General features: G+C 41.5%; 1 protein-coding gene across 3 annotated transcripts in view; it reads right to left on the reverse strand.

The window, feature by feature from the left end:
* The window catches only part of STAG2 (stromal antigen 2), a 129,354-nt gene extending 105,433 nt beyond the window's left edge, over nt 1-23,921 (reverse strand). Inside the window, exon 1 of one of the 3 annotated variants that reach the window (XM_039238809.1) lies at nt 23,460-23,921. The gene's annotated coding sequence lies outside the window, so the exon portion shown is untranslated. Of the gene's footprint in view, nt 1-22,466; nt 22,671-23,459 lie in introns of those variants that run through there. The other 2 variants (XM_039238812.1, XM_039238810.1) reach the window with 2 other exon arrangements.
* Nucleotides 23,922-25,659: the final 1,738 nt, after the last annotated feature.

Consider the following 25,659-nt stretch of genomic DNA (forward strand, 5'->3'; position numbering starts at 1 on the left):
AAGAAACCAGAAAATACCCAGCAGTGGTAAAAGCTACCATGAAAATAAAACAAGGTGATTGTGTTGAAAGGGGAGCAGGGATCCACTCACTACATTTAAACATAATGTAACATGTACATGTATGATCATTTTAACTAAATATATACATACATTTTATGTTCCGAACTAAAATAAGTCAACCTATATAGAGTGTTTGAAAATTATTATGTATTTCTATTTGCCCCGAAATTCTCTCCCCAGACCTAAAAACTGTTTCACTACAAAATTGCTAGTGCAGGGGTGGCCTGGCTGGCTCAGTGGGTAGAGTATGTAACTCTTGATCTCAGGGTCATGAGTTCAAGCCCCACACTAGATGTAGGGCTTACTTTAAAAAAGTTGATTGGGTGCCTGGGTGGCTCAGTCAGTTAAGCATCCAACTTCAGCTCAGGTCACGATCTCATGGTATGTGGGTTCAAGCCCCATGTCGGGCTCTGTGCTGACAACTTAGAGCCTGGAGCCTGCTTCGGATTCTATATCTCCCTCTCTCTCTACCCCTCCCCTGCTCATGCTGTCTCTGCCTCTTAAAAAGAAAAAATGTTAGGGGCGCCTGGGTGGCTTAGTGGGTTAAGCGTCCGACTTTCGCCTAGGTCATGATCTCGCGGTTTGTGGGTTCGAGCCCCGCGTCAGGCTCTGTGCTGACTGCCAGCTCAGAGCCTGGAGCCTATTTCGGAGTCTGTGTCTCCCTCTCTCTCTGACCCTCCCCTGCTCACGCTGTCTCTCTCTCTCTCCTAGAAATAAAAAATATTTAAAAATAATAATAAAAAAAGAAAAAAATGTAAAAAAAAATTTTAAGTTGCTAGTGCATCTTTATTTACTCAAAAGTTAGGGGTGCTGGGTGGCTCAGTTGGTTAAGCATCTGACTCTTGATCTCAGCTCAGATCTTGATCTCAGGGTCCTGAGTTCAAATCCCATGCCCACTGTGGAGCCTACTTAATAATAATAACACCAACTCATAAGTTACATAGTCCAGAGACAGCTGGATGGCTCAATCAGTTTAGCGTCTGACTTTTTATCCTGGCTGGGGTCGTGACCTCACATTTTGAGTTGGAGCCTCGAGCCCCACATTGAGCCTGCCTCAGGCTCTGCACTGACAGTGTGGGGCCTGCTGGGATTCTCCTTCTCTGCCTCTCTCTCTGCCCCTCCCACAGTCTGTCTGTCTGTCTGTCTCTCTCTCTCTCTTTCTCTCAAAATGAATAAACGTTAAAAAAATAATAAAGTGAAACTTTTTTAAAAACAGTTAAATAGTCAAGAATATTCTCATATATCCTAAAGAAAGAAGAGTATCTTTTGCCATAGGCTTCACAATGCCATGGCACTGACAAATTCTCAATAGGGAAGCCTATGGACTTTCTTCCTGGGAGTAGTTATGGACTACCACCTGACATAACCATAAATGCAATCATGTAATTATTTTTTAAAAAGAATGGCTAACAGCCAGTTTTATTTTATCTATCCTGCTCATAACTAAAAATGATCATTACTATCAAGAAATAGGCTGAACTAATAAAAATTTAATTTCACTATAGGTTTCATTGCTAAGAAGATAACACTGAAGTGAGAAAAAAAATCCAGGCCTTTCCCTCTGGTTCTTATACTCTATTTACAAAACACCTGAACACAGCTCATCCACAAAGTGTCTACTGAATGCAACTTAGCCCTACGGGGCTAAACTAGATGACGGGATAGATTACCACAGGTTTCTTAAGTAACTGCTACTTGTACACTGAAATGAACTATGAACATGAAAAAGTGAACAGACATTACAAAATAATACACAAATCCAATTAATTGAGATATATCTACTTAATACTAAAAACTGGGGCGCCTAGGTGGCTCAGTCAGTTGAGCATCCAACTCTTGACTTTGGCTCAGATCATGATCTCTTGGTTTATGAGGTCAAGCCCTATGTCCAGCTCTGCACTCCTGGGTGAAGCCTGCTTGGGATTCTCTCTCCCTCCCTTTCTGCCCCTCCCCAGCTTATGCTCCTTCACTCTCTAAATAAGTAACTTTTTAAAAATACTAAAAACCATCATTACCAATAACTAACCAGAAAACTACTATAAACTCCTAATTAAAGAGCCCTCAGGGTAAACTTAAATGTTTTCTGCTGTCACATTAAAAATACCTTGCTCAAAAATAAGGGGAAATGTTCATTCAGGCAAATAATCAAAGAAACGCAAATTAAAGGCATCTGAGATAAGAGTGGCAAATCTGCTTAAAATAACACCTCCAAAGCAGAGATAACGTGGTTACCAAATATCGCAGCGATGGTGGTACTGTTAGGTGGGTACAACCCTATTAGAAAACAGTAAATCATCAGTTACTTAGAGCTTTAAAAAGTTCATATTGATTGACAGCATGATCCCACTGCTGGACAGAATTAGGGGAAAAAAAAAAACCACAAAGCTACCAGAGAAGCAGTGCCTACAATGTAAAACAGAGGGGAAAGAAACACACAAGTGTACAGCAAGAAAATTTTTAGGTAGTCCATGGCATGGCACAAAAGACAGAAGTTCATTATGTTGTATACCTGAAACAAATGCAATATTGTGTGTCAAGTATAACTTGAATAATTGTTTTAAAAGACAAAAGGCGGGGGCGCCTGGGTGGCTCAGTCCGTTAAGCATCCAACTTTGGCTCAGGTCATGATCTCACGGTTCGTGGGTTTGAGCCCCGTGTTGGGCTCTGTGCTGACAAGATAAATTGATTCTCAGACCCAATTCCAATGTGTTCTTCTTCCCACAGAGCACCAAGTAATTCTCCAGACACCAGCTGGGTGTCATACAATGCAATGTAACTCTATTCAACACTATCTACTTCAAGATAGCATCAAATTCCACAGGTTAAGGGTTCAGTCCTACAAGGCTGCCCCCCCCCCCCCCACCACCACCAGCACCTTCTGCTACCAGTTGCAAACCCAGGTTACCTGTGCTTCTGACAATGGGCTACAGATTGAACATTCCCATGACTATCTCCCTTGGACTTCAGAGGACGGGCGCAAGTCCAGGTTGTTACTGGTACTGCTAACTAACTGGCTATAAATCAGAGGTGCCTAAGACCCTCTCCCTAGGGTTTGATTAATTTGCTAGAGCAGCTCACAGAACTCAGAGAAATCCTTTACTTACTAGATCACCGGTTTATTATAAAAGGGTATAATTCCCAGGAACAGCTAGATAGAAGAGACACATAAAAAGAAGGTACAGAGAAAGGACATGAAGTTTCCGTGCCCACTTCGGAGCTCGCCACTCTCAAAACTCCACATATTCACCAGGCTGAAAGTTCTTGGAGCCCTGTCCTTTTGGGTTTTTATGAAGGTCTCATTACAGAGGTGTGAGTGATTAAATCATTTTCGGCCGGCTGGTGACTGGATTCCATCTCCAGCTCCTTTCACCCCCCCCCGGGGGGGGGGGGGGGGGGGCTGAAGGTCCTAGACCTCAAAACACAAGTTTGGCACCACTGCCAACCAACCGGCCCCATCCCCAACTGCTTTCCAAAAGTAACCTCATTACTGAAAGTAAGGACTCAAACAGATATTTGTACGCCCATATTTATAGGAGCATCATTGACAATAGTCAAAAGATGGGGGCAACTCAAATGTCCATCATGGATGAATGAATAAAATGTGTTATATATACACAAGGGAATATTATTCAGCCTTAAAAGAGAAAGGAAATTCTGTCCCATCCTACAAAATAGATGAAGCTTGCAAACATTATGCCAAGTTAAATAAGTCAGTCACAAAAGGACATATATTCTCTGTTTCCCCTTAGGTCAGGTACCTAGAATAGTCAAATACATAGACACAAAGGAGACCACTGGTTTATCAGGGACTGTCTGAGATAGGGAGTTGTTTAATGGGTATAGTTTCATTATAGGATAATGAAATAATGCTGGAGATGGGTGGTAGTAATATTTGCACGACAATGTGAATGTACTTAATGCCACTGAACTGTATACTTAAAATGGTAAAATTCTAAGTTCACCAAAAAATGTATTTTTGGAATGAAGTAAGCATTAGAATTTGGGTAGTTTTTCAGATCAATAATAATTTCTCTTTAAAATGTTATCCCAAGAAGTAGAAAAGTGAGAAGATTCTAGAGGATACTCATGTCTGGCATTATTTCTACCCAAGATAACTTTTCCAAAAACTTGAAGAAAACTGAAGTGATCATCTACACACTTTATTTCACATAGAAGTACGGAGGAAACAAAAAAAAAAAGGTTTTCCTTTTCAAAATAGACTCCAACAAATCCAATCATAATTATCACAGCTCACACATAAGAACAATCAATCCACACTAACACAAATGTTTCATACAAAATAATTCCAACAGGTGCCTGGGTGGCTCAGTCGGTTGAGCATCGGGCTCTTAATTTCAGCTCAGGTCATGATCTCATGGTTCATGAGATGGAGCCTCGTGTCGGGCTCTGTGCTAACCATGTGGAGCCTGCTTGGGATTCTCTCTCTCTCTCTGACCCTCCCCCACTTTCACTCTCTCTCAAAAGTAAACATTTTTTAAAAAGACAAAACAAGTCCACTGAATTTTTAGTTGACTTTGTAGAAAGAAGTAAGCCAGGTATGTCCTCCCCTCTTGTTCCAGACCACTTCACAGCTTAGTGTTATTCTTGGTAACCCGGGACCCAGTGTGTAAGAAGAACCCAACTCCCGAGAGATGCCACAAAGCAAACATCCTACGTTAGGATAATTATTGATTATATCAGCTTTAAAGATAATTTCAACTTGACATAACTGGAACAAGTTTTTATACTGTATACAATTTAAAAGCACCTCCCAGATGAGAGAACATACCATCTGGATTCTTTTCAATTTCAGATACTTATGAATTTTATTCTACATTTTTCCTAGATTTTCTCCTATCTTTCTGTCCACTCTCTATCAATGGTTCTACTTCTTCCTCCTGTCCAAAGAATGAAATTTTCACCCCTGACCCTTCTGGCTCCTCTTTAGAAGTTCTCCCCTCTAAAAGCCAATGTACTCTATGCATAGGAATCCCTAACATATATTTCCTGCTCTTCTATCTGCTGAACTCCAGTTGCATAACATCAGCTTAAGGTTGAAGTATCTAAAATAACATTCGCCTCTTTCTCTCCAAAATCAGCCACCATTTAAATGCAAGAGCACAGTACAATATTATCACTACTGTGTTCAAACTACATAAATTATTGAAGAAATTTTTTAAGAAGTAGAAACAAAGAAAGAGGTATGCATTCCAGAACATCATAAAATAATGACTTATGTGCTATCAAATGTTAACTAAAATATCACTATTGAAAGTTTCAATACATGGCAGTTTTTTAAACATACACTCATATGTATGTGTGTGTGTGTATATGTGTGTTGTAGGTATGTTATCTCCTACTAAATTACAAGTGGCAAAACTAGGAATCCTCCTCTCTGAAGCCTACTCCTTACTTCATATCTAGCTCCACACTGTGCTCATTACAAATACACTATAAACGCTCAATGAACAAATCTTTAGGCAAAATGAGGGATTGAAAGTTAAGACCGTAAGATGCTGGAAGGCAGATGTCTACTAAGAGATAAAAGGCTTCACAGAACCTAGAAACTGAGCTGAGTGCACATACTCCTCCTGGAATTGAAGGCAATTCAAGAGAAAAGGCTTCTAACACTACTAAACACTCTGCTCTCTCCCTGCTCCCACCCCAGAACAGGCCCAAGCACATGCCACAGCACTTCCCTACTCCAGGGAATGCCCATCGTGGCCCATTAAGATCAAATCAGTTTAATTCAGAATCAGCTCACAAATGCAGTCTAGTGAGTCTCATGATACCACATTATGCATCCACGCAAATATTTATACAACCTACTATGTCCCAAACACTGTTCTAAGTGCTGAGGTGAAGGCAGAAAAATATTCTTGCCCTCAATGAGTTTACATTCTAATGTGAGAAAAGGTACAAATCATGTAAAATTGTGTTTAACGGCGAGAAGAGCCACACAGAGAAAGAAGAGTAAGGAGGAAAGGTAATGCTGGAGGCAAAGGATATTACTTTACAGAACATGACCAAGGAATGCTACACAGAAAGGCTAATTACTTTGGCAAAATGTCCTGAAGAAATGAGGAACCAGGCCAGGCAAAGGGACCAGCAAATAGAAAAGCCTTGAGGTAAGAACCAAATTATGTGGGCAAATTACTTAATTTCTTTAGCTCACTTTTCCAATCTGTAAACTGGGTATATAACATCTCTCACACCATACAAGAAGTATAGGTAGTATTATTACATCAAATATCTGACCCATGGAATGTACTCAATAAATGAAATTACTACACACTTGGGGCGCCTGGGTGGCTTGGTCGGTTAAGCGTCCGACTTTCGCTTGGGTCATGATCTCACGGTTCGTGGGTTCGAGCCCCGCGTTGGGCTCTGTGCTGACTGCCAGTTCAGAGCCTGGAGCCTGTTTCAGTCTGTGACTCCCTCTCTCTCTGACCCTCCCCTGCTCACGCTGTCTCTCTCTCTCTCCTAAAAATAAATAAAACATTTTAAAAAAAGAAAAAAAGAAATTACTACACACCAGCAAAACCCTCAGGTTATTGTCTGGCACACAGAAACACTTAGAAAAAGTACTGTTATATTCATAATCCCCATAATAAGAAATCAGATGGCATAATACTTCTTTTACAGCTGGGACACCTGAGAATCAGAAATTTGCCCAATCCTGTGCTGACCCCTACAATTCCTATGAGGATGAGCAAACACTCTAAAATTAAAGAGAGGACTTAAAATAATACACCGCCAGGGGGTGCCTGGGTAGCTCAGTCAATTAAGTATCTGACTCTTGATTTTGGCTCCAGTCATGATCTCACGGTTTTGGGAATTCAAGCGCCGCGTTGGGCTCTGCACTGAAGGGACAGAGCCTGCTTGGGATTCTCTCTCCCTCTCTCTTTGCCCCTCCCCTATTCGTGCTGTCTCTCTCAAAATAAATAAAACTTAAAAAAATAATAATACACAGCCAAGATGAGGAAACTTTTCACATTATTGTCAACTAATCAGCAGTATGGTGCTTAAGAACATGGAATTCTATAGCCAGACTGCCTGGGTTCACATCAAAGCTCCACCACTTCCCAGGTTAAGTGTCCTTGGGCAATTTACATTTTTGCTCTGCACCTCTGTTTCCTCAACTGTAAACAGGAAATAATAATAGTACCTGCTTCACAGGGTTGTTGGGACGACTAAATGGGTTATGTTCTAAAATCATTTCTCTTTCAGTGCCTAGCATTTGGTTATGTAGTGTTAGTAGCAGTAACAGTGTAAAATTTTTTTAAAAAAAGAAAATCACCATCAGAACGTTTCTATTTCCCATGCTGAATTTTAGAAATTGTAAAGACACTGGCAGTGGAAAAGCAGCAGAAAATGGAGACAGGAAAAAAAAAAACCCACACCACCAGGAAGTGGCATTATAATGTTGCCTGGACTTAGACCAATTTACCTGAACAGATTTTTCCTGTCCTTTAGCAGAAACACTAGTAGTGAGATATATATGCCAACAATGCTTTAGATGACATTTTATTTCATAGTTTATAGCAAACTTAATTACTTAAAACTAATTCAGATGTCATTTTATTGAGGATTAAAACAAATACAACGTAACAAACTTTATCACCTTCCCCCCATCTAACCCTCTTCTAGGTGCTGTTCAATGCTTATTATAAAATATGAAACATCACATGTAACTTCAGACTAAGAATGATTTATCCTCTATCAGCTATTTGTAGAAAATAAGCCTTTCTCTAAATACAAAACTACAAGAAACAGGGTGCCTGGCTGGCTCAATCGGTAGAGCAGGCAACTCTTGATCTTAGGGGTCATGAGTTCGAGCCCCATGTCAGGAGTAGAGTTTACTTTAAAAAACACACAAGAAACATCAAGTGTTGGTGAGGATGTAGAGAAAAAGGAATCCTTGATCACTGTTGGTAGGAATGCAAACTGGTGCAGCTACTGTGGAAAACAGTATAGAAAGGTTCCTCAAAAAAATAAATAGTATTGCCATATGATCCAATAATTCTATTACTGGGTATTTACCCAAAGAACCCAAAAAATTAATTGGAGGGACAGCTGGTGGCTCAGTCAGTTGAGCATCCAACTTCAGCTCAGGTCATATCTCGTGGTTCATGACTTTCAGCCCCATACTGGGCTTGCTGCTGTCAAGTGTGGAGCCTGCTTTGGATCCTCTCTCCCACTCTCTCTGCCCCTCCTGCACTTGTGCACGCTCTCTCTCAAAAATAAACATTTTTAAAAAACACTAATTGGAATATGCACCCCTATGTTTATTGCAGTATTATTTAAAATAGCCTACATATGGAAGCACCCAAGTGTCCATCAATAGATGAATGGATAAAGACGTGGTAGAGGGGCACCTGGCTGGCTCAATCAGTGAAGCATGTGACTCTTCATCTCAGGGTTGTTAAGTCTGAGCCCTACATTGGGTATAAAGATTACTTTAAATATTAAATAAAATCTTTAAAAAAAAAGATGTGGTGTGTGTGTGTGCGCACACACAATGAAATACTAGCCATGAAGAAGGAAGTCTTGCCACTTGCAACAACATGGATCTAGAGAATATAATGCTAAGTCAAGTCAGTCAGAAAAGACAGATACCATGATTCCACTCATACATGAAACGTAAGAAACAAAACAAAAAAAGAGACAGACCAAAAAAAACACAGATTCTTAGGGGCACCTAGGTGGCTCAGTCCACTGAGCATCCAACTCTTGATTTCAGGTCAGGTCATTCTCTCAGTTTGTGAGACTGAGCCCCTTGTTGCGCTCTGCACTGACAGTCCAGAGCCTGCTTGGGATTCCCTCTCTCTCCCTCTATCTCTCCCTCCCTCTTGCTCTCATTCTCTCTCAAAAATAAGTTTTAGGGGCGCCTGGGTGGCTCAGTTGGTAAAGCGTCCGACTTCAGCTCAGCTCATGATCTTGCTATTCATGAGTTCAAGCCCCACGTCGGGCTCTGCTGCTGACAGCTCAGAGCCAGCCTGGGCCCTGCTTTGGATTCTGTGTCTCCCTCTTTCTCTGGCCTTCCCCTTCTTGTGCTCTCTCTCTCTCAAAAAAAAAGATAAACATTTTAAAAAAATGTTAATAAATAGATAATAGTTTTAAAAAGCAGACTCTTAAATATAGAGAACAAACAGATGGTTACCAGCGGTTAAGTGGGTAGGGGGATGGGTGAAATAGGTGAAAGGAATTAAGAGTACCTAATTGTGGGGCACCTGGGTGGCTCAGTTGGTTAAGCGTCCAAACTCGGCTCAGTTCATGATCTCAAGGTTCATGAGTTCGAGCCCCACATCAGGCTGTACTGACAGCCTGGAGCCTGCTTCAGATTCTATGTCTCCTTCTCTCCTGCCCCTCCCCTGCTCACACTCTGTTTCTCTCTCTCCCTCTCTTTCAGAAATGAATAAAGGTTAAAAAAAAAAAAAAAAAAAGGAGGTGCGCCTGGGTGGCTCAGATGGTTGAGCATCCAACTTCGGCTCAGGTCATGATCTCACGGTTTGTGGGTTCGGGCCCCGTGTCAGGCTCTGTGCTGACAGCTGGCTCAGAGCCTGGAGCCTGCTTCAGATTCTGTGTCTCCCTCTCTCTCTGACCCTCCCCTGTTCACGCTGCCCCTCTCTCTCTTTCTCGCTCTCTCTCAGAATAAAACATTAAAAAAATTTTAAAAAGTGTACACTTATTGTGATGGGCACTGGGTAATGTATAGATTGTTGAGTCAATATATAGTACACCTAGGGGCACCTGGGTGGCTCAGTCTAAGGTTAAGCCTCCGACTTCGGCTCGGGTCATGATCTCGCAGTTCGTGGGTTCAAGCCCCGCGTTGGGCTCTCTGCTGACAGCTAGCTCAGAGCCTGCAGCCTGTTTCAGATTCTGTGTCTCCCTCTCTCTCTCACCCTCCCCTGTTCACACTGTCTCTCTCTCTCTCTCTCAAAAATAATTAAAAATATTAAATATATAGATACAGTACATCTAAAACTAATATAACACTGTATGTTAACTATGCTGGAATTTTAAAAAATTAATGCATTTTTAATTCTCAAAGCAGAAAAAAAGTCTTTCTCCTACTTTATTTCCAAAGTTCCCTAACTACTTTGAGAAATTTAACTTCCTCCTCAGTCTCAACAATTTAGGATTATTGTTTCTTTAAAAATACATTTATGTATGTATGTATGTATGTATGTATGTGTGTGCGTATGTATTTATTTAAAGTAGGCTCCATGCTCAACATGGGGCTTCAACTCATGACCCTGAGATTAAGAGTCACATGTTCTACCGACTGAGCCAGCCAGGCACTCCAATTATTGTCTCCTTTTATTCTCTTTCCCCCCCAAAAATTATCACTATGAAATCTATAAATCACCCCACTGGGAGGCAGTGTATCACCATGTAAAGTACTGTATGATGGAATTAGGTAGAACTGGATTCAAAAGTAGGCTCTGCCACTTACTAGCTGAGTGAACTTAGGTAAGTCACTTAACCATGCTGGAACCTCAGTAAATGAAAATACCACCAACTATGTCACAGGGTTATTGTAAGAAATAAAAAAGTCAATGTTAGGGAATGTACAACTTGCAATGTAGTAGATGCTGTAAATGATATCCTACACAAACTTAAGATTTATCATTAATGCAAAGCCAACTAGAGGAAATTAACTACTTCTCTTCCAACATACAGCTCTTTAATATGAATATTAATAATATAATTATAATGCAGGGCTAAATTTCTAGAAAACCTAAGGTTTTTTAATTCAATTATCATTTGAGAAGCTGTGTAACATATACTACCCGACACAAGGATTTCAAAATTAGATAAAAACACAATTCCTTGGGGCGCCTGGATGGCTTAGTCAGTTAAGCGTCCGACTTTCGCTTAGGTCATGATCTCGCGGTTCGTGGGTTCAAGCCCCGCGTCGGGCTCTGTGCTGACTGCCAGCTCAGAGCCTGGAGCCTGTTTCAGTGTCTGTGACTCCCTCTCTCTCTGACCCTCCCCTGCTCACGCTGTCTCTCTCTCTCTCTCTCTCTCCTAGAAATAAATAAAAATATTAAAAAACAAAAAAACAAAAAAACACAATTCCTTGTCTGAAGAAGTTAACAATGTACTTATAAGAGATAAATATGAATATTCACCAATACTGTACATTTAAACACTATATATTTATACACACAATTACCGCTCATGTTAGATTTGCTATTTTTCTGCAGCAACCTGGATACCTGTTTCACTCTAACTTCAAAAGTTTAGGAACTAATTTCCTACTAAAAGAATCTTTTCTAATATAATACCATATTGCCCAAATAATCCCTCTGAAATTTTTCAAGTATATTTAGAACACACTAATATGAATGCAACTACTGAATATTCCTCAATGAATAGTAGCACTATGCATTGATATTTAATCAAAACTCAAAAAAGTACATATACGCAGAGCTGGAAAAATCCATTTATCATTGACAAATTTGCTTTTCAAAAACACACCTTCATGCTTCTGCTTCCCTGCCAACCATGGCTACCACCACTTCCTCAATCCTCCTGCCAGGAATAAAGTCTGAGGAATGTCTTTTGGCCTGAGTGAGTAGTGGAAACAGGGAGGGATATATCCCAGAGGAAAAATATTATGGCTTTGCTAATATTTCCTACATTTTCTCTATTTCTTTAGTGTAAAAGGGAAATTCTCAAAGGTTCATGTTCCTATCTTTAATACTATTTCTTTAAACCACAAAAAAGGCCTTTTTTAGTAAGAGGATATTAAACATGTTCTTTGTAATAATATTCTAGTTGCCACAAAGTTTGCAAATTAGGTACAAGGCAATAGACACATTGGTGAGCGTAGAAAAATTCCCCTTGCTTTTGAAAAAGAGAAAATGATTAGAAATCCATGAAAAGAGGATATCATTCATCCCAATCCTGAAATGGAAATAGTTCAAATATGCGAAACCTAAATCATCATATATATCATATACAGAGAATGAATTTAATGAGTATCATATACTGCTACGAAAACATTTCAAGCTAACATTCTAACAAAGAATCCAAAGTCAAAAAGTTAAACACAAACATGCATAACTTTAAATCCCTATTTATTTAAGGTTTATTTTTAAGTAATCTCTACACCCAATGTGGGATTCGACCTCACGACCCTGAAATCAAGAATCACATGCTCTTCCAACTGAGCCAGCCAGGCGCCCCAAAATTCCTATTTAAAAGCAAGCATTCACAACGTGAAATAGAGACGCAGAAAAGTGCCATATAACAGTGACTACTGATTGCCTCCTTTGCTTTTACACAACACCATAACATCATTTACGTCTCAACTTTTGGATAGCAGTAACTAGTTATAGGAGATGATCATGGTCTCTTTTTCGTTTATTAATCACCACCAAGGACTGAAGCATTCCAAGGCTATACTTACAAGTCCTCTATTGTTATTTTTCTCCCAAAGCTTTTCAAAGTAGTCCTTAAAAATACTTGTCACCAGGGGCACCTTGCTGGCTCAGTTGGTAGAGTACGCAACTTTTGATCTCACAGTTGGGAGTTTGAGCCTCACATCAGGTGTAGAGATTACTTAAAAATAAAATCTTAAGGAAAAAAACTATCTCAAATTAAGAGCACTATATCCAAAAAAACCTTGCATTGATGACTATTGGTTTTAGTCTCATAGTATTCTTTTATATAGTAAACCCTGTACATAGTGTTTTGTTTTGTTTTCAGAGAGAGCACTAGCAGAGCCACAGGGGCAGTGAGAATGAGAGAAAGAGAGAATCTTAAGCAGGCTCCACATTCAGCACAGAGCCAGACGCAAGCCTCCTCAATCCTACGTCCCTGGGATCATGACCTGAGCCAAAATGAAGAGTCAGATGCTCAACTGTTTGAGCCACGCAGGCAACACCCCCCCTACTTCCAATTTCATGATGGCTTTAATGAACTAAAGAAAAGATTTACAAAATTAAATAGACCTGCTTACTAGCCATGCAGTTTATAAGATACTGACACCAACAAAACCTCCAAAAGTGAACTAGCCAGAGGATAAAAAACATACAAATTCCTCAACAAAACATCAAAATAACCAAGTATGAAAAAACTTAGTCTTCTTAAGATCAGCTCTCTGCCACTCAACCCCACTAAAAAAAGGGTGGTGAGGGAATCTTATTTTACAGCAGTGTATAATCTGCAACTGTGCTGAATTCATTTCTCCAAATGTTTGAATTCACCTACAGTAATCATTTGGGTGGGGAGGGGTGGGGGGTGTACCACAAACATAAAACTGTGGGAATACAAGGCAACTGCAAAAGTCATCAAAATAAAAGATGACTATTAATTTTATGAAATGACACTTCAAACTCTAGAAGACAACTCTCAAATTATGTTTCCGAATCAGTTTAACTTCGAATATGTCTTGAACCTGTACGTTTTTCTTTCTTTTCTAACACCACTTCTCTCTAGTCACAAAATTATCTCTTTCAGTTTTCTTCTAGGAAGAGATTTCCCACTTAAGAACCTCCATGAAAGAGCATACAACTAACATTTCTCACTAGAAAATAATAGTAAAGGGAGTCTGAATAATACGTAAGAAAATCCGTTTACAGATCCAAACAGTAAAAGTAGTTATCTTGGTTTTTTTTCCTTTTTGTTTTTTATTTCAGTGGACCTCAGAAGCTGTTTTTTTACAGTGACTCAAAAGTCCAGTAGTCACCTGAAAAAAGCCAACTGGAAATTCTCCTGGGTAGAATTTTAAAAACACTGTCTCTTGTCTTTTACTATCAACCCCACACCAATAGAAATTCCTCCAAGGGTAAAAATAACAAACTCTCAGAATATGGCCGTTTAAAGTAATTTAAATCACTTTCATGCCCAAATAAATTGTAGAGGTTGTGAATCCCTTCCTACCACTTACTAATTAGGCAAGGTTTCCTCTTGAAAAATGGGGTATTCATTAGGGATGTCATATATCCTAGCTTCTCTGGGACAGTCCCTGTCTATACTATTATCCCAGAATGCAATCTAGCTAGAGTCCCCTTCCATTCTCCTAAGTATGCCGGGGTGGCTCAGTCAGTTAGGTTTCTGACTCCTGATTTCAGCTCAGATCATGATCTCCTGGTTTGTGGGTTTGAGCCCTGCATGAGGCTCAGCACTCACAGCACGGAGCATGCTTGGGATTCTCTCCCTCTGCCCCTTCCCCACTTATATTCTCTCTCTCAAAATAAATAATGTTTTTAAAAAGTATCTAGTTTGAGGGGCGCCTGGGTGGCTTAGTCGGTTAAGCGTCTGACTTTCGCTTAGGTCATCATCTCGCGGTTCGTGGGTTCGAGCCCCGCGTCGGGCTCTGTGCTGACTGCCAGCTCGGAGCCTGGAGCCTGTTTCAGTCTGTGACTCCCTCTCTCTCTGACCCTCCCCTGCTCACGCTGTCTCTCTCCTAGAAATAAATAAAAACATAAAAAATAAATAAATAAATAAAAAGTATCTAGTTTGAGCAGTAAAGTATATGATAATAGGTAATGGGGTTATAAAGATTAAGAGATAATGCATGGAGAGCATTTGCAACAGTGTCTGACACAGAGTTAAGAATTCAGTTAGTGTTAACGATTCCTAACGTTAGTAGTCACTGTCAAATACTTTTTATAAAAAGTTTTGAATTGAGGGACACCTGGATGGCCCAGTCCGTTAAGCCCGTCTAACTCTTTTTTTTCCCTTAAATAGTTTATTGTCAAGTTGGTTTCCATATAACACCCAGTGCTCAACCCAACAAGTGCCCTCCCCCTTGCCCATCACCCCCCTTCCCCTCTCCCCCACTCCCATCAGCCCTCAGTTTGTTCTCAGCTTTCAAGAGTCTCTCAGGGTTTGTCTCCCTCCCTCTCCCCAACTATTTTTCCCCTTCTCCGGCAGCATTCTCCTCCAAGAAGCCTCTAACTCTTGATTTCCCCTCAGGGCACAGTCTCACAGTTAAGATACAGAGGCGCCTGCTCCATTCGAAGGTATCCTGGTTGGGATTCTCTTCTCTCTGCCCCTCCCCCGCTCTCACATGCGAGCTCTCCCTCTCTCAAAATAAATAAATAAACTTTTCAAAAGTTTTGAGGGGTGCCTGGGTGGCTCAGGTCATGATCTCACAGTCTGTGAGTTGAATCCCCATGCCGGGCCCTGTGCTGACAGCTCAGGGCCTGGAGCCTGCTTCAGAGTCTGGGTCTCCCTCTGCCCCTCCCCTGCTCACGTGCCCCTCTCTCTCAAAAATAAACATTAAAAAAACACTTTTTTTAAGTTTTGAATTGTATAATGAACAGCGCTCCTACAATATTCCTTTTTACAAATATAATTATTCACTTAACTTCCCACATTCAACTCTTTGAAACAACTAAGTAGCACTGACTTCTTGAAATCAACACTAACGAATTTATCCAATTTATGCCAGAGATGGCAATATTATCAATTACATTCACATTTTATCATACATAAGTTTTAGTAGAAGCCATATTAGGGTTACTGACAGGAAAGTAACTATGAAAAGTAAAACTCTGCTTAGCACCAAACCAAGTCCCTTAATATTCCAGCAGCCCTCCTCATCCAGGGTTCCACAAGGTTCACCACAGAACTCAAAAAACGATGTGAGTGACAATTTCCTGAATTCTCCCAAGAATGGTACAAAACAGTATCTTCCTAGATACACAGAAGAGAAACTAATTCATTACATAGAATGGATGTCTAGGGGCATAATTCTGTTGTAGAACATCAGGGTCTTGGTATTCTTGGAGTACAAAAGGGGGAAAGATGGATGAAAAGATTCAATACTGGAAAAAAAAAAGAATCTTGGTAGAAGACTGCATCGCTGGAAAAATTATTTCCCACAGAACAAAGGAATAATTAACATAAAACATATAAATTGCACTCATGGCTATGAAAAACATTATACATTGTTTTACCTCATCTCCACTAATTTATCTTAGGCCAGATATCCAACATCTAACAGTCCTTCAGATAAGAAAAGTTCTAGTTGTAGTTTATGAAAAACAAGAAGGAAAAAAGCAAAGAAAGCTGAGACTAATGAACCTACTAATAAATTCCAGATCACCAAAACTATTGTCTGATACAAATTAGAACAAGAAAATTTAATAAAGTGAAAAGATGAACCAGAAATCAGAAGCAAACAGAAGAGATAGTAACACTTACAAGGAAAGAGTATTTTTAAGGTACCATTAAGTAACAACAAAATCCCCTAACAGAATCAATCAGAGCAGTGAATTATAAAAGTTGCCTAAATTTTTATTTCAAATCTAAACCAGTCAACAAACAAGCTGAATGGGGAACTATTCTGACACATCTAGCTTCCATTCTGTATAGAGCATAAATGACTTAAGGGAAAAAAATTTTCAGCGAAACCATTCTACCTACCATAGTATGACCCCTCCCCCCCAAAAATCAAAACTATAATTCAACATATTATCGCATTAAGGTTTTTTTTAATAGTTTACTGTCAAGTTGGTTTCCATATAACACCCAGTGCTCATCCCCACAAGTGCCCTCCTCCATGCCCAGCATTAACTTTTGTATAATGAACACAGACAAAACCAAGGCTCAGATTAAATTTCAACTTCTCTTTTAGTGTAAAACACAATTTAGACCTTTCATCAGGCTACAACTCATCTAACCCTGAGTAAAAAAAATCTGCATTTCCCTTGCACTATATGTGAAAAAAATCATTTTGTAATATTAAAATGAGACATGCTTTCGGGTGATAGATAACCCAAGACCTAAACCAGTTAAGGGAAACTACTGAGCTTTTAAAACACACACACACACACACACACACACACACACACACACACACACACACACACAGGTTTTGAAGCCAAATTACTGTGGGTGTAAATTCAGGCTGTCAATTATTATCATGTGGCATGTCATTTATTCTTTAAAAGCCTCAATTTCCCTATCTGTAAAATGGTAATAACCACCTATCCTGCAAGATAGCTGAGAAGATAAAATAATAAAAATGCAGTTATTGGCATTCAAAAGGAACTTAAAAGTCAAATTAAATTTCTTTCTTAGAATATCTCAAGATTCAAGAAGTTATAGGTCAAAGCCCATTGCAACAAATGTTATGCATGTAAAATTTTAGTGTAAACAAGACTTACTTCTCCCCCCTAACATTCTGACAACATTGTAAGAGAACTTTACCTTTGCGTTTACGTTAGATTATACAGAACTTACAGAAATCTCTCTAGTTGGTCTCATCAAAACTACTAATGCTTTTTCCAATTAAATAATAAAAAAGAACAGAACACTGACATTACTCACTCTCCCTTCCTTTGAAGGAATGAGGAGTGTAAAACAAGTTCAATAATCTCTTGACTAACCATATGTAAGGACTTGTTTTCTTCTGGTTTCAAAGATAGAACTATAGCAAGCATACATTAAGAACACAGTTCAGGTAGCAGATTACCACAGCTGCTAAAGAGATGTAGTTTTTTTTAATGCACATATTCAAAAATTAAGACTCCACAAGCAACACCACTTACACAGAAGGAATATAAAATTTGGTTCAATTAAATGCAAAGCAGGCAACCCAGGATATGTTTAAAAAAATATATCTGACAATTTTTTCTCACATTATCTTTGCCAAACAGAAAGAACATGCAATAACCACCATTCATGATAGCCAGAGATACAGAGAATTATTATACAGGGACAAATTAAAAGTTCAATGCATGTATCAAATGTAGAAAACTACAAAAGGAAGATGTAAAACACTTTTAAAATTGCCTAAATCTTTCAAGTTTCGTATTTATTTTCCAGTAATTAATCACATTTCAGGATATACTGATACCCATAGCTAATTGGGACTATCCCTTTCCTTTGCTAAGCTCCCCAACTTCCAAAATGATATACAATAATGCTCCACTGTACAATAAGCTGTCATTTCAAATATTTAAATAATCTACTAATAGCAATTCCAAAGTGCTACGTATTAGACCCAGTTGGGCTTTTTAAACGTGAGACACAAAAGTCACAACATTAAAGAGATCTGAATCTTATCCCGCTAGGATATAATGAATAGCTCACTGTGTCCATTTACTGCAAATTTTCTTCTCAAAGTTTATTTATTTTTGAGAGAGAAAGAGAGAGTGCACACGTGCACGAGCAGAGGAGGGGCAGAGCGAGGAGGACAGAGGATCTGAAGCAGGCTCTGTGCTGACAGCAGCAAGTCCTATGTGGGGCTTGAACTCATGATGAGATCATGGCCTGAGCCCAAGTTGGCTGCTTAACCAACTGAGCCACCTAAGCGTCCATTAATGTAATTAAGTGTCCATTTAATGTAAATTTTAAACTAAAAGTTAACTCGAAGCATCAAAAACTGATGTCTTCCATCTATTATAAAGAGCCCAAAGCAAAAAGAATAAACTATTCACTATTTACTCCCTTCCCACACATGACTGTGGGTGGCATCAGTTAAACATGCAGAATATTAAGCACTACTAAACTGTCCAAGGCATATTTTCACATCTAACACTGTATTCCCAAAAAGATAATTTATTTGAGCCTGAAGCTGCTCCCCACCACTCCCCACCCATTTTAATGCATAGGTCCTCAAGACAACCACCAAAGTCAATAATAAATGTAAGATCGAAAAAAGAAAATTATGAAAAAGAAATGCAAGACTTCATTAAAATCTTTAGTGTACAGACTTTTAAAAAATCCTAACTAGGAGCACCTGGCTGGTTCAGTCAGAACAGCAGCCTGGGACTCTTGATCTCAGGGTTGTGAGTTCAAGCCCCACGCTGGGTGCAGAGATTACTTAAAAAAAATATTTTTAAAACTAATAAACTTCAAAGTTACAAAATTCATAATTTGTTGGCTTAGTAGTTTAGCTGCGGCCTTGCACAACAAATCTGTGAAGCCACAATCGTCATCATCTATTTGATTATTTGCATACAAGTAAGAATTCAAAAAATGCACTGTCTTAACATTCTTAAAGCTAAAATTTGCATATGAATACAGACTAATATTAACAGTTATGAAATATCTTCCTAGACTAGGGTGGAATTTTGCTTTAATAATGATGAGGGAACACACTTCACCCAACATAAAATTAAATATCCATTATTTTGGATTTCCTTTAGAACTTTCACATATATTCAAAAACACATAGGAGCGCCTGGCTGGCTCAGTCGGTGGAGCATGACTCTTGATCTTGGGGTTATGGGTTCAAGCCCCATGTTGGGTGTAGAAATAACTTAAAAATAAAATCTTGAAAAAATACATCTCATAGGTAAAAAGCCTGACACTGAACAACACAAAACTGCAGAAAATAAGGCACTTACCTTCAAAGAATGTAGGAGCAATTCACAAGTATACTAATTAACGAAACTGAGGATTTTAATTGCAATGCACTTTTACTGTTGGTGGGTAATGGTCAGAATGGCCTTAACAGAAAAACATTAGAATATTTTTCAGATCGACTTTTAACTACAACACTAAATCCTTAAAGTGATGAGTGGGATTTAACTCACTTTATAAGTAAATTTTCATTTTTCGTATCAGTTTTTTTTTTTAAAGAACCCACCCCACCCCCACTGCCAGTCTCTGATATCTTAGAATGCTATAGTTATTTCACAGTGGGAAAGAATGGCTAATAAGAACATTTCTTTTCCAATCCTAGTCTCTACCCATTCATTAAACACCAAATACTGAAACTGAATTCAACTCCTACCTCTATCTTCCTACCAGGAATGCGCCCTAGGGCACTGAATCCCTTCCACTGTCACTTATTGAAACTGCCAAAGCCCCTCCTATTAATAGTAAATCCCTTTCTTACTGACTCACTGTAACCCCAACTTAATGGAATAGACAACAAGCAAAACTCACAAAATCTGAGAATGGAATTTTCCCCTTTTCAAAGGATTAAAAAAGAATCTAAAAGTGGAGTAAATTCGGATTAAGTTACAAACATTTAGAGTTCAACCAAGTTGTAAGTATTTGTACTGTTTATTCTATATTGGTTCAACTTAAATGTTTTTTTAAAGTCTGTGTATCAGGCATTGTGTAATTACTTACGCACAAGGCCAAGTTTTCCATGCAGATAACTGATACGTAAATACAAACTTACGCCATCACATCAAAATTACAAGACAATCTGAAATCTTTTCTTCCAAATTTTCTCATTGTGGAAATTTTCAAGTACACACAAAAACGTAGAGACAATAATAGTATAATGAGCTCTCCTTCTCCTGTACTCCCCTCATCCAGCTACGATCAACTCAAGACCACTTTTGTTTCATCTCTACCTCCCATCACTCTCTTCCAATTATTATCTTCAGAAAAGAGGTAAGAAGACACTGAGCTCGGTAAGTACCCTGAAAAAAACCCAAAGATGCACGCTAAAGTATCAAAGACTAGCAAGAAGAATTTAACAGTGTGACTGTCACCCTAAAACAACTACTTGTAAATTTAAGCATTCACTTAAAAACAAATAGCCATCTTTAAGAATTTTAATAAAGTCCATTAAGATCCAAAGGGCATACTTAAAATTATATCTAAAAGAATGAATAGGAATACGTGATGAAGATGAACTGAAATATCTGCAATTAGCTTGCATTCATGTGTCACCTCGGCTCAAAACAAAAAAAAGAAACAGACTAACATAATGTGTCATAAAATTACAATTCAACCACTTGAAAAACCGCTGAACGCGTATGCCTTCACGGGTCCTTCTGATCCCTAATTATAGATTGATATCAATGTAGAAAGAAAACCAGGCGTTTTAACGTAAGTGGTTTAAAATGTTCAAAATTAACCCCACCGTTCATTGGCAAATATATGAAAGCAAGTCTAAACTACGTGAATTGTAGGTCATTAGACAGCAATGTATCCACTTTACAGGGCCCAGGGGTTTTTTTTGTTTTTTTTTTTAATAAGTTCACATATACCCTGAAACGCAACGCGCGAGGCTACGGATAGAAGGAGAAGCCCGCCTCTCGCTCTTGCTCCTAACCAATACGCAGAGAGAGAAGGTTGGCAGGAAAGTGCTGCGAGGACAGTAACAAACACCAGCAGCTCCCGAGCAGGCCCTGCTAGAGCCAGGAATGACGCACTTCGGTAACCCGACTCTTTCTCCCCTCCACCCCCGCCCCCAGCAGCGGTGCTGACACCGCCAACAGCCCGGAGTAGGAAAAAAGACAACAGAAAAAAAGGCAGAGGTTGGACCGCACCAGGTTTCATCAAGAAACCTCGATTATTCCTCTTTCGACACTAACCACTAGGACTAAACAGGAAAAGAAGCTTCGTGCTTAAGCAAGTCCCATCATGGTGGTTTAAGAGTCACTAAATTAAGCTGATAATGAGTCCAATCCACAGAGACAAATACAGGGTGTGGCTGCCGTGAAATACGGCGGTCCGTGGGAGAAAAGGGGTATGGAATTTACACTCCAGTATGAGGGGAAGATGGGGCTTTACCAAGGGGAGGGGGGGGGCGGCCCGCGCATTTTAAGGAACCATTTCAAAGCAACACCAGCTTTTCGTTTACTTAAACCTAACCCCACAGATCAAAAGTTTCTAATAGATATATCGTGTAGACTGTAAATAACCATTTAATCAAACACCACGGCCCTCAATTAAGAAACTACATCCAAGAGAAAAGGAGGGAGAGGGTAGGGAAGGGTGGTAGGCAACAAGATATAAAACATTTCTAGGCCACGCAGGAGAAAGTCTCACAAACCGGATGAAACTACTAATGCAATATTAAAAATTAAAGCTGAACACTGCAGCACGAAAAATCTCACGATAAAACCCATTACAGTTCAGGATTAAAAATAAAATGACATACACACCAAGGGAGAGCGGAAACTAAATGTCGAAAGTACAGCGGTTTATAAAAAAACTAAAGGCAATAACAAGACCTTCTCGCGACGAGGGGAAAAAAAAAAGGGCAGAAATCAACAATACGTTTACGAATGTAGGCCAGAAGAAAATGGGAACGGGGCTCAAAGTTTTGCGGAACTACTTGATGCTGTTTCCCACACCTTCTCTCTCCCATGGCCCATCAGCCCCTTTTCGTGCTAAAATCGCCGGCCACAGATCACCGGGTACGCGAGAGAAGAAAAAAGAAAGTCAACCCCAAGCAAGAATAAAAGTGTAGAGGGAAAAAACAGAAGCTGCCTACCTGGGGCAAGGATCAGCTCAGTTCGTGCCTTGAGAAAGACAGTGCGGGTGGGGGTGGGAACGAAAAGCAGCACTAAAACTAAAACAAAAGTGGCGCCAAAACCCCCCAACAAACAGCCTTCCACTCCCGCCCTTCCCCCCTCCTCCCATGCCAGGCAGGCAGAGCCCCCTTCGGGGCAAGGTCTGCACGCGGGGGCCAACACCGCCAGACCCCAGCCTATTTATAAAATTGTTGCCCGAAGAAAACTGACCGAAGTCGGGCCTCGGAAGGGATGGAGAGATCGATGCCAATCGCTTTCCCAAGCAGTTCCCCCACCACGCGCTGGAGATGATGGGGCGGGGGAGAAGCAGAGGGGCCCGTCACATGAATGTTGTTCCCTCTCTAGGAAGGGAGGAAGAGAGGGAGGGAGCGGAGGGAGGGAGGAAAGGAAAGAGGGGAAGGGAGAAGGGAGGGGGCACGAGGGAGGGGTGTGATCGGAGTAGATTTTCCCTCGCCTCCCTCGGTCCGAGGCCCAAATATACACAACTGAGCCTCCGCTTCTCCCCTCCCCCCCTAGGTTCCCAGCACCACCATTTTGCTCTCTTCCTTCCCCTCTCCACGATACCGCGCTCTCCCCCACCCCAGCCACGGCCTCCCCGGCTTTCCTCCCCCGACTACGGCTCGCACCCCACCCCACCTCCAGTTTGGGCTCTCCGAGGCTTAAGAGCCTGCCGGAGAAAAGGCACCTAAATCTAATGCTACACAGAGAAGCGGAGCCTCCATCTTGCGCTGCTCCGCGTTCTCCATTTTGGGCCACCCATGGGGGGGGGTCTCCGTGGAGGCCCCGAGGGAGAGTTGGGCGAGGGAAGGAAGAGAAAATCTTCAGCGAGGGTAGTCGAAAAGAAGAGTCGTGCGGTAGAAAGCCACTCTAGGAGTAGGAGGTAGGGAGGAAGGGGGGCTGGAAGTTCCTTGGTAGTGTTGAGGTGGCCACTTGGGGGGAGAAGGCAGAAAGAAGGGTTGGGGGTTACGCGGGGACGGGGAGGCTTCTCCCCGTCTGGACTTGGCCACCCGCTCCACGGCTGGCCCCGCTGGGGGCAAAGGGAGTAGAGGGGAAATTAAGTGGCAACAGAGTGCCCATTCTCTTTCCCTCCCAACTCTTCTCTCGCGCCCTGTTTCAACCATACACACCTCACGGTGGGCCCCGCGCCCTCCGGGTGCCCCTCCAAACTTCTAGAAGCTTCGCCTCCGCCATTTTATAACTTACCTCCCCCCTCAGCGTACACAGAGGCAGCAACGAGACTGTTCGCCTCCCCCACTCCTCCTTCCTTCTTTCTCAGGCCGGGGGCTTCTTCACCCCTGGGCTGGTACAAGATATTTTCCCCTTCCTCTTCTTTACACCCTCGAATTCTACTCAGGGACGGAAGCTCCCGCGGTTCTAGAGCGGTGGGGGGTTTTGAAAGTGGCGGTCGGATCCGGCGGGTTTTTTTTCTTTTTTTTTTTCTTTTCTTTTTTTTTTTTTTTTTTTTTGGTGGCGCTTCGGGATTGTTTGGGGTGTTCGCTCTTCGGCGACTTGGAGGCGAATGGAACGCGCAGGCGCCATCTGTCGGCCACGAACCCGCGCTCGGCTCCTGTTGGGAGGGAGCGGCATCTAGCGGCAGCGAGCTGGCGCTGCAACGCTGGTCTCCCGGCGTCCTCCTCCCTATCACCGACCAATCGTGGCCGACTGCCTCCCGGGTTCAGCGTCCCCGACGCTGCCTGCAAACGAGGCGCCCGCAGGGGCGCGCCGCCGAGTGGGGTAAACAAGGTGCCGTGCCCGCGCCTGACTTACTCATTCGTTTGGCCGCGCTTCCGCCGCGGACCCGGTCGCGCCGCGTTTCCTCTTTCTTTAATTGAGGGGGTCGAAAGGAGGTCGTTAGGAATGTCCGGCAGAGCCCCGGGCCGTGGGAAATCGGAAACCGGGCTCGCTCGACACTCGTCCCCCGGGCTCCTGCGCCCCGAGCGCAGCCCGAGGTTGGCAGCCGGGTCGGGCATCACCCTTCCCTGTACCCTCCTCTGACACGCCCCAGCGAGGGGCCTTCCGTCCTAGTTCCGGGACCTTCCCCCCCCCCCCCCCCCCGCGGTCTCTACTCCTTCCCACCGAAAGAACTCAACTCGCGGAACTCTGGCACCTGATCCTAAGTGATTGAGGGGGTTGGCTTTTTGAGTTTCTGTTTTGTTTTGTTTGCTTTTTGCTTCGGCTGTGGACAGACAGCGAGCCGACTCTCTACCGGGAAGACTTGACACTGGAGGGGAAAAACAAAAAAAATTTTTTTTCCTTCCGTTTTCTTTGCAGCCCACTCTTCCCGGCTTCCAGAAAACGTGGTCTCTCTCCCTCTAGGATCTAAGAGATTTAAGGAACTGGGCTACTAGGCTAGGCCGGGCGCTCGACCAATTTATTCTCGACTCTCGGGGCGGGGGTGGGGGGAGGAAACGGGACGGAGCGAAGTGGAGGGAAATCAAAACCGGGGCGAAAGTAGTCGAGGGGGGCCTGCCCAGCCTTTCCCCGTCCTCCCCCGCCTTCCCGGCGTAGCCACTGCCTTCCTGGAAGCGTGAGACCCGGCGGCCTCACGACTTCGTTAAGAGTTTGGGTTCCTTCGTGTCCTCCCCCCTCCCTCAAGGTGTTTGAAGTGCGAACGGACCCCTTCCGCTCCTTTGACCGCCACTTAACTCAAGTCTTTATCACCCTTTTTATTTTTTTGTTTGTTTCGAAGCCAGCGTCCCGGACCTTTGACCACCTGGAGGTCTCTACGCGGGGGAGAAAAGCTGGGAGGCCCTGTCCCCTCCTAAGCGCCGCTTTTCCTAGGACAGGAAAAGTGACCTATTACCCTGTCTCCATTGCTGTTACAGAAGTTGCCAGGTTCCTACAATAGGGTTCGGTTAAGAGCTCTTCGTTCCCCTTTCTTTTTAAAAGAATTTTGGCTGCACTATTCCTTTGATATCAGCTACAAGAAAGGGAATAAATGTAAAGGTATTGACAAATTTTCCAAATGAGAAATAACGGAAGCCCCGTGTAAATTGTGGAGATTTCACCCGATATGGTCTCCAAAGCATTCCTAATGGAATATGATTAATTTCGGTTCTCAAATTATATTCCTTCCACGCCTGTCTTAGTGTCTCTCCCATTCTCTGTGCTTACTGGGTTTATTTCCTGCAACTTTAAAAAAGAGTTATGGTATATTTAATCAACTAAACAATAAAAGTTAAACAGAAACATCTAAATATCAATAACAAGAAATAAAATCTGAGACGTTTTTACTTACCTCTAAAGCTTTGGGGAGCGGAATACTATTCAGAATAAATTTCCATTTCTTTTATAGACCATCTTTAGTAGAATGTTATACAGTTTTTAAGAGATTCAAGTTACAGAATGATGCAGCTAGAACATTAAATAGGGAGTAGTGGAAAATTTACAGTTACATAAGTTA

This window comes from Hyaena hyaena, unplaced genomic scaffold (genome assembly GCF_003009895.1).
Source record: "Hyaena hyaena isolate Hyena2069 unplaced genomic scaffold, ASM300989v1 scaffold_147, whole genome shotgun sequence".
NCBI classification, from domain to species: domain Eukaryota; kingdom Metazoa; phylum Chordata; class Mammalia; order Carnivora; family Hyaenidae; genus Hyaena; species Hyaena hyaena.